Source organism: Spea bombifrons, chromosome 12 (assembly GCF_027358695.1).
Source record: "Spea bombifrons isolate aSpeBom1 chromosome 12, aSpeBom1.2.pri, whole genome shotgun sequence".
NCBI classification, from domain to species: Eukaryota; Metazoa; Chordata; class Amphibia; order Anura; family Pelobatidae; genus Spea; species Spea bombifrons.
The window spans coordinates 31796897-31806813 of NC_071098.1; the positions used below are offsets into that span (position 1 = coordinate 31796897).

General features: G+C 36.4%; 2 long non-coding RNA genes across 3 annotated transcripts in view; both read left to right on the forward strand.

Moving 5' to 3' along the window:
• Positions 1 to 2788: 2788 nt before the first annotated feature.
• On the forward strand, positions 2789 to 4913 carry LOC128469625 (uncharacterized). The gene is made up of 4 exons (XR_008345970.1): positions 2789 to 2930; positions 3629 to 3677; positions 4398 to 4454; positions 4816 to 4913. It is a non-coding gene; the product is annotated as an uncharacterized LOC128469625 (long non-coding RNA).
• An 873-nt stretch (positions 4914 to 5786) lies between these two features.
• Positions 5787 to 9917, forward strand: part of LOC128469624 (uncharacterized) — a 12087-nt gene continuing 7956 nt past the window's right edge. The window contains exons 1-3 of one of the 2 annotated variants that reach the window (XR_008345968.1): positions 5787 to 5851; positions 7598 to 7639; positions 8220 to 8294. This is a non-coding gene — a long non-coding RNA (uncharacterized LOC128469624). Of the gene's footprint in view, positions 5852 to 6177; positions 6209 to 7597; positions 7640 to 8219; positions 8295 to 9917 lie in introns of those variants that run through there. The other variant, XR_008345969.1, reaches the window with a different exon arrangement.

Genomic DNA, 9917 nt, shown 5'->3' on the forward strand with positions numbered 1-9917 from the left:
CCTTCCTGGAGTTATCTATGTTACAGATGAGGATTGTAGTTTTCTTTAGATTCATTTTTAATTTGTGTTCTTGGCTCGTTCATGGAGAAATTGGTAAAAAAAAAAAAAGTAATTAATTAAAATCTGTTAAAAGGACATTATAAGAAAATTAAAACGCTCTTCCTTTTGTTGTGGGGGTTTATATTAGCCCAATGAATGTAAGGTGCATTTTAACAAAATCTTTAACCAGGGACGGTCTTAAAATTAACCTGATCAATACTTGGAGCATATTTTGACATTGGTGGTTGATTAATGTTCTAACTGGGCCCGGTGGTCACCAGCTGATGACAATTCTAATTAATTATGTCTTCTTGACATAGACAAAAGCAATGGCTAATGTGTTAAACCCTTCCATTACCCTAGAGGTCTATGGGAAGGTCCATTCCCTGGTTTCTTATACTATTCATTCTTGGCATCATAACCCACTAGTGTTGGTTAATTTGTGGGAGGAACATGAAAACGCAATAATCTTCACCACCTGAAATTCTCTGGTATGTTTGTTAGGAATTGGGAATGAGTGCCACCTAGTTGGCACGGGTATCGTCGGGCAAGAGGTGTAAAGATTAATGCTATGGTACAAACCACCAGTACTCCATATTGTCAGTCTGTTATTAGCAGATACATTGGTGGTCTCACATGATTAATGGAGTGGGGCCTATCCCTTTCTTTTATCCCTTTTTCAACTGTGAGGGCACCTTGTCGGCTAAGGACAAGAGTTCTTTTCTTGTAAGAAAAATTGGTTACCACAACCATCAAATTACTCTAGCTGCCCCCCCTTTGGACTTCCTTGGTGGCAAGCCTGTCCCTTCCACTGGAAACCAGTTGGTGGTGGTGGTGCACTTGATGCATCATTACTTCACCAATGATGTCCCAATGATGTAGACTTTAAAGAAGGCTATTTCCGTGGTGGCATGTGACATCATAAATGTGTTAAATTACTAATGAGGCCAACTGAACGTCTGAAGAAGGCAAAGGGTTCCTCCCAGGATGAGGAGCGTCTTGCCTTCTTGTGGAGGGCATCTTCGAACCACAAATAGATTTACTGTCAAAGTTTACCGACAATACATTGTAGCTTTGTGTATAAAAGAGAACGTCTTCTAAAGAATATACTGTAACAATCAAGAGCAAAGTAGAGGAGGTGAGATTGATTCCAGGGCATAAAAGTGGAACATAATGGAAACGAGGTTATAAAATGGGTGCTAATGTCGTTGGCAGGTCCGCGCCGCCGATCCTCTATCATTAGCTATACTGAGAGCCCGTAGTATTTGGGGTTAATGCATTTTTTATCCATGTGATGCCCTCATGTGGAGATGAAACAACCATTAGCTGATCCCCGCTTGGTTTGTCTATTGACTGCGTCCTGCTCTGCTTGCTGCCTTTATCTCTTGCTGAGCAGAGGAGGGTAAATTATTAAGAAGTCTATGGTTTGTAAATATTTTAGCAGGAGACTTAAGGGTCACCCACACTGCCAGCAACATAATGGAACCCTGCAGGTCAGCGCGCCATTATGACTTCATTTTACATACGCTGGAAAATTACATGAAATTACATTTTATTTATAGAATGTCAGAAGATTCTGGAGCTCTATGGCTATAGAAGAAGGCGGGGGGGAGGCGTAAAAATTAACAATAACATTAAAACTGACATCATACCTAATTGGGAGCAACATGTTAAGAAATACTGGTACAGAAAGAGAAGAGAGCCCTGCTCCTGGGAACGTATGGTCTATTAGGAAGCTAAAGGAGGAGAGGGACTTCTTGGGTCAGGATGAATAGATTATAGCGGAGGTCACGTGGAGAGGTCAGTGGACGGGAGATCAGGCAGGGAGGGCAGTTGGTTTCTATTTGGCATATAGGTTGTGGGCATTAGGAGAATTGGTGGCACGAGTCTCTGAACTGGTGGGTTTATTAGTGAGTGTTAGAAGAGGATGTGATGGGGTGGAATAGGGAATTCCAGAGAATGGGTACAACGTGGATACACTCCTGGAGAAGCGAGTGGGAAGAGGTGATGACGGGTGAAGAGAAGCGCAAGTTGTGGTCATCAAAGATGGTGGTTTAAAAAAAAAAGAGAGATACAGAGATATAGGGGGCAGACTGTTCAGAACAGATTGGAAAGGAGGCAGGTGAAAGGAAGAAGATACTGGGGTCAGGTAGTAGGGAGTTGCAAAAATCCTGACGGGATGTCACCAGGGCCTGGATTAGTATTTTAGTAGAGAAGGAAGGACCAAGTTGGGCCTAACAAGTCCTAGCTGTACGGCTTCCGGACCCATCTTGCACATTTTACTATGAAAGTAAAAATTATTTTTTTCAATGATACTTTCAGAACCTCTGGATTTTTGTAGCCTCGGCCAGTGTGAAAAATCTGTAAGTGAGAAATAAGGTTTCTTTGCTTTTATAACGTTGGAATACTAAGGAGTAACCTAAAACTCATTGAGCTAACCAAAAATCCATGAGCAATGCCAAACACGTGCAACAAACAAATGTTCTTCTCGATGCATTCGTTTGCCAGAACTTCCGGCAGAATTAGACGCAACTTCTCTATTTTCCGAGTTGCTCCACTTCTTTTTTCTTTTTCGAACGCTGTCAAATGGTTCTTTGGAGAGACGATTGAGCTGTGAGACCTGCAGCTCTGGATATCACCCCCCTAGCTGTCTCTGGAGCGAGGGTTAGTCATCCAAAGGATGTGGTCTGGGCATGGAGGAAATTACGCATACTCCAGTTACTTCCTCTCATGCTGAACTCACACACACACACGCTTCATTTCAAACGGCAGGTTCCTTCACATACATGATATATCTTCATACTCTACACCTGCACGGATCAAGACAAGCTCATGACTTCCGCCCCCTGAAATATTCATAATCCATTAAAAGACCCTGCAACGTATTTGAGGTAGGATACTTTGTAGCACCACATTGCTTTATGGGCTTTCCTAACTCTGAGTTCTGGAGGCCACATTGTCCATTTTTTTGTTGTCCAGGACACACATGTATTTCACATGTTGGTGGTTCATACATGTGAAGTGCTGCCCCCTGTAGTATATGGGATGTAGTTCCTTCTATGGCTTTAGATGTGCCACACAGGCCAACAGGCCAGCAATCTGTGTGAGTCCTAAAAAATAGGCAAGGTGGTCACCCCATTCCAAGTGTCGTCAAGGGACCAGTTTGAAGTTAATCACCTTAGTCCTTTGAAGGACAGAAATGCTAAATTGTTCTGCCCCCCCCCTTCCCACACTGGATACCAGTTTCGGTTCCTTCTTTTTGAGAACATCTGGCAGAAAGTGAGCCCAAAACCCATTTTTTTAGTAACTAAACAATGGGGGAGGGGAAATCTGCTTTACAAAAGGAATGCATATATTTTATAACCGACGGCATCTCGTTTTAATCTTACATTTGTGGTTTTATTTCGTTAAACTGCCTTTCGTGGAAATCGATGATACTAACAGGAATCTGGCTTTAAAACCTATTTGTCTATTTGTGCCAAATGTCTAAGATGCCATAAGAATTGGGGGGGGCATTTGGGGTCAACACGAAATCCCTAAAGCCTCCCTTATTGTTAACATTCATAGATTTTTTTTTATGTCTCACCAGAAAATGAAGATTGTCCTGTTTCTGGTTATGATCCTGGCATTAACGCAAGGTGAGATAGCAGGCGCACCCAAAAAACAGAGGGTCTCTTTGGAGATGATTGGGATTTAGGGTGAAGCTCAAAAATCAACATTATTCCTATCTATCTATCTATCTATCTATCTATCTATCTATCTATCTATCTATCTATCTATCTATCTATCCATCTATCCATCTATCTATCTATCCCTCTATCTATCATCTATCTATCTATCTATCTATCTATCTATCTATCTATCTGTCTGTCTATCTATCTATCTATCTATCTATCTATCTATCTATCTATCTATCTATCTATCTATCCGTCTATCTATCTGTCTATCTATCTATCTATCTATCTATCTATCTATCTATCTATCTATCTATTTATCTATCCGTCTATCTATCCGTCTATCTATCTGTCTATCTATCTATCTATCTATCTATCTATCTATCTATCTATCTATCTATCTATCTATCTATCCGTCTATCTATCTATCTATCTATCTATCTATCTGTCTGTCTGTCTGTCTGTCTGTCTGTCTATCTATCTATCTATCTATCTATCTTATTTCTGGTTTATCTTTTCCAATGATACCTTCTTTCTCTTCACCAATGGCCACATAATCTCTGATATGATCATCATCATCATCATCGGTCATATGAAACACGTCTACTAAATCGATCTGGGTCTTAACATTGGACCTCCAGCCATATAATAACCTTATTTTGCTTGTTCTTGTGCTTTTTGTAGGGAGGACTATGCCTACCCCTGACTTCAACCAGGCAGAGGCAGAAGCGCCATCAGACGGTAACCTTTCCCCCATCCCTTCGCAGGGAACTGACGCTGAAGGATATGTAGACGATTATTGCTAATGCAGTGAAATTGGAAAGGGTTTTTTTTTATTGATTAAACCTCAGTCCCAGGAGGCAGTGTACACAGCCTCCACCATATAATTATATTATATATTATATATTATATACCATATTATATATTATTCAGAACATAAATTAAATGTATGTCGGGTAAAATCATAAACTACTCCGGGGCTGTAAGGATGCGTGTACCCTGCTTACCTTTAGCTCACAGAAACATTAAATATTACATTTGTGTTTTTAACCCAAAGTACTTGATCTTTAGATTAAACCAGGGTTCTTTTATCGCTCTTTAGTGCCAGTGAGCGACCCAGCCATCAGTGACATCACACCTGCAGCAGATGACATCACACTTTCATCAAAATCAACCGACTTGGGAGGCAAGTAAAAAATAAAAATGTAATTTTGATTATCAGGGCCGGCCGAAGACTTAACGCCGCCTGGGGCGAAGTTTAAAACGCCGCGGCCGCCCCCGGTACTTACCTTTAAAGAGTCCTGCGGCGAGTCTCCCTGCTCTGCCACGGTGCCGGCTTGTAATGCTGAGCGTCGGAAATTGACGTCACTTCCGGCGCTCTGCATTACAAGCCGGCACCGGGACCAAACAGGGAGACTCGCCGCAGAGGAGAGAGAGAGAGGGGCGCCGAGCGGGTAAGCGAAAACCACTCGGTGCCCCTCTCTCTCTCCTCCGCTTCAAAAACAAAAACAAAAAAAAAAACGCTTGGGGCGGCAAAGTGCCGCCCCTTCTAAAGTGCCGCCTGGGGCAATTGCCCCAGTCTGCCCCATTATAGGGCCGGCCCTGTTGATTATGATTATGTGTTAAATTTGTTATAAACTTTGTCATCATCTCCTTGCGTTGTTGTGAGGTTGCCTAAGGGCTGATTCAAGGGGGTAATAGGCTTGGGGGTTATTTTTATCTCAATAATAAACTTAACTTTACCTATGACTATCAAGTCATGTGAACTCTAATGCATATGATAGCAGAGAGATACCGTGAAACTTTCATGGAGTCCTCCTTGAAAATGCATGGGGGAGGGGATTCTGCAGCCCCCCACCTATGTATTTTCCCCCTCTCAAAAAAAAATTCAAATCTAATTTAAATGAAATTTTTTGATCGATAAAACAGGGATATCAGAGAAATTGGTTGGAGAATATCTTATTTCAGCCCAAGATACCATGGAACTCTAAGTCGCTATCTTTCCTCCTTTTTGAAGCACGCATTTTCTGGGTAGTTATATATCTGGCACCATCTTTGTTTTTTCTTCCCAATAGGTATTTCAATAATACAGAAAGAATTTACCCCTAGGGATTTATCAGACACTACCACGACCCGGGGTAAGTATTCTAGAGGGATTTCATGATGGTGACCAAGGACCTCCCTCACCAGTATGTGTTCTCATTGAGAATGGACCACTATGGAAGATGGTACATATATCATATATCCTGAAAGAAGTATATCAATATATCCCAGAACATAACGTTCATCTGTGGGGGTGATATTAGGCTTCTGATCGAGCCTAAATCTGGGCATGGTCACTCTACGCGCCCAAACTCAACCCATTCTCCGACGTCATATCAATGTCTTCTTGCCAACTTGACCCTTCAACTTCTTGTTTCTCCTTTCAGATATTTTAACGTCTCAGAAATATTTGGACACTACAGACCCCCCTGAATCTACTGCCACAAGGCGGGGTAAGTAAGCTCGGGGGTTCTTTTGAAGGTCACAGGAGACCTGGCTGGCCAACACATGTCTACATTAAAACTGGGTCTTTCTACAAGTGTCTGGCTGGATAAGAAAAATCAGTACATCAACATTTCCTCATCCTTGCCCAACATTGTTACCTGTAGAAATGTGACAAAAAAGAAAATCTGACCTTAAATTAGGATAAATGAGATAAAAAAAAATGTATTGGATGGAATTACCATTTCATAAGTCATTTGTCCTTAGGCATTACATGTTATGTCCTTCATTTACCCCTTACACCCATGTGCATGATATAACTTCATATTCTATATAACCTTAGACACCTTAGAAAAATTAAAATATGGGGTTTTGTTTAGGATAGAACTCATTAACCCTTCACCTTCTATATTTTTTTATTCACCTATTAATAAGCCAGGGGTTATTTTTAATGAATTTATTTTTAAATCTATAAAAAAAAATCACTTCTAAATGTAAGAAGCCATCATATTATCAACAGAGGTAACTGTTGCCTTATTTTTCCTCCATGAAAGCTATGCGGAATATGATGCCGCTATATAAATTAATAAATAATATTAGTCATATTTATTCTCTCGTGCTTATCATAGATTTTAGATAAAAAGTCTAAAATTTCTACTGCTAAAAGGAAAAAATAAGCAATTTTCTTGTCTTTCTAATGATAGAAATGTTTTTATTTGTTCGTTCCAGGTGCTATTGAGCGGACCCCCACAGTAATTACAAATGCTAAGGCATCCATTCCTTTATACTCTTCCGTTTGTCACCAGATGGCTAGTTTCTCCCGGCCAGTTGCTTAATTGTGTCATAAATTCTAACGAATTTGTCGATTTCAGAATTTACGGGGGGACTTTATGAATAAATTAGAGACGTTACCGATCTTGTTTTAAGTAGAAATGTAGGAAAATGTGTTAAAACTTGACCTAAAAAGGTGATAATGATTAAAATAATTGGTGTCATTTGTTGAGGGAGACAAAAAAGAAAAATATTTCCACAGTATTTTGCTGCTTTGACAATGTATTAATCATGAACAATAGTTATATTTTTGCAAAATAAATATGATAATAAATAAAAATAATAAATAAATAAATAAAATAATATAAGTATTTTTGGCGAACGTTGTCGATTACCTCGGTTGGAAAGCAACATTTTAAATGGTAAAATATATACAGAGGGCTCCTGGCCAACAGGTGATTGGAAGAAACGGGAGAATGGAGAATGGAGCAGATTGTCGGTGAAATTGTTATTGAGAAATAGTTCTATTTTTATTGAAAGCAGAACAATTAGAGGGGGGTGCGATGAGTAATGACCCCCCTCCTTGCAAGTCAAGTGATGTTCCAACATCAAGTCTCTTTCTTTTACAGATGTGTCAAGAAGCAAAGAATATGAGGCTATGTTTTCCTACGGTTAGTGTAAAGCTGCTATATTGAGATATTATGTTGCAAGCGCTGCATGGATACTAAATCCATGATCGCTATGATTAATTGACCTATTCACAAAGAGAGGTGCAGGTGCCTCCAAGGTCAAGGGTAGGCTGAGTAGAGCTCACCCAGGAGGGAAACCAAGCCAAAGGTTGATGTATGCGAGATCTACTTTGTTGGATGGTAGATTAGTGGAACAGAAGTGGTAGAGGGTAATACAGTGAGGGTATTAAACACGCATGGGATAGACATACGGCTCCTGAATCTAAGACGAGACCGACGACTGATTAAGGTTTGAGTCTTTACAGCAGGAGAAACGGGTGACTAGATGGGGGCCGATCTGCCAGCAGGTTCTGTGTTTTTATTAATCTGCCCAATAAAAAAGTAAAGTCGACGTGGTTGAAAATATTCATGGAAGTCCATTTTTATTCTCCTGGTCTTTCCAAATGATGTACTTTTTTGCCATCTTTTTGGATGTAGACGAATGTTTTCACCCAATTCTTATGCTTCACTTAAGGAACGTTTTTCAAGCTTCTCATGTGAGATATTTTGACTCTTTTGTCAGATGAAGATTCCTTGAGGAAGTGGGGCCTGGTGAGCGCATTCATTTTATTTCTCCTTGGAATCCTGGTCTTGCTCGGTGAGTATTCTGTCGGAAATACTTTGCTTAATCAGAATTTACGCACCAAGCTGGATAGGAAGCCACTAGATTCCCCACAGTCCTGGTTCATCCCATACTTCTTGTAAACCCACATAGGAATTTCGACAACATGATGTATGGGTTTTTTTAGGCGTGATGACCCAGCTCAATTAAGTTGAGAATATACTTGTAAACAGATTATTACATACCCACCATCTTTCCCTAGGCTCCGAACATATGTAAACACTGATGTACAATGGGGTACTTAGGTAATAATACCGACTACCTCATGGGTTGCCAGGTGGGCACAGCCCCAGGCACCCCTAGGATTTTCACCATGGTATGTATGTATATATATATATATATATATGTATATTATATATGTATATGTATATTATATATATATATATGTATATGTATATTATATATATATATATGTATATGTATATTATATATATATATGTATATGTATATTATATATATATATGTATATGTATATTATATATATATATGTATATGTATATTATATATATATATGTATATGTATATTATATATATATATGTATATGTATATTATATATATATATGTATATGTATATTATATATATATATGTATATGTATATTATATATATATATGTATATGTATATTATATATATATATGTATATGTATATTATATATATATATGTATATGTATATTATATATATATATGTATATGTATATTATATATATACATGTATATGTATATTATATATATACATGTATATGTATATTATATATATACATGTATATGTATATTATATATATACATGTATATGTATATTATATATATATACATGTATATGTATATTATATATATATACATGTATATGTATATTATATATATATACATGTATATGTATATTATATATATATACATGTATATGTATATTATATATATATATATGTATATGTATATTATATATATATACATGTATATGTATATTATATATATATACATGTATATGTATATTATATATATATACATGTATATGTATATTATATATATATACATGTATATGTATATTATATATATATACATGTATATGTATATTATATATATATACATGTATATGTATATTATATATATATACATGTATATGTATATTATATATATATACATGTATATGTATATTATATATATATATATGTATATGTATATTATATATATATACATGTATATGTATATTATATATATATACATGTATATGTATATTATATATATATATGTATATGTATATTATATATATATATGTATATGTATATTATATATATATATATGTATATGTATATTATATATATATATGTATATGTATATTATATATATATATGTATATGTATATTATATATATATATGTATATGTATATTATATATATATATGTATATGTATATTATATATATATATGTATATGTATATTATATATATATATGTATATGTATATTATATATATATATGTATATGTATATTATATATATATATGTATATGTATATTATATATATATATGTATATGTATATTATATATATATATGTATATGTATATTATATATATATATGTATATGTATATTATATATATATATGT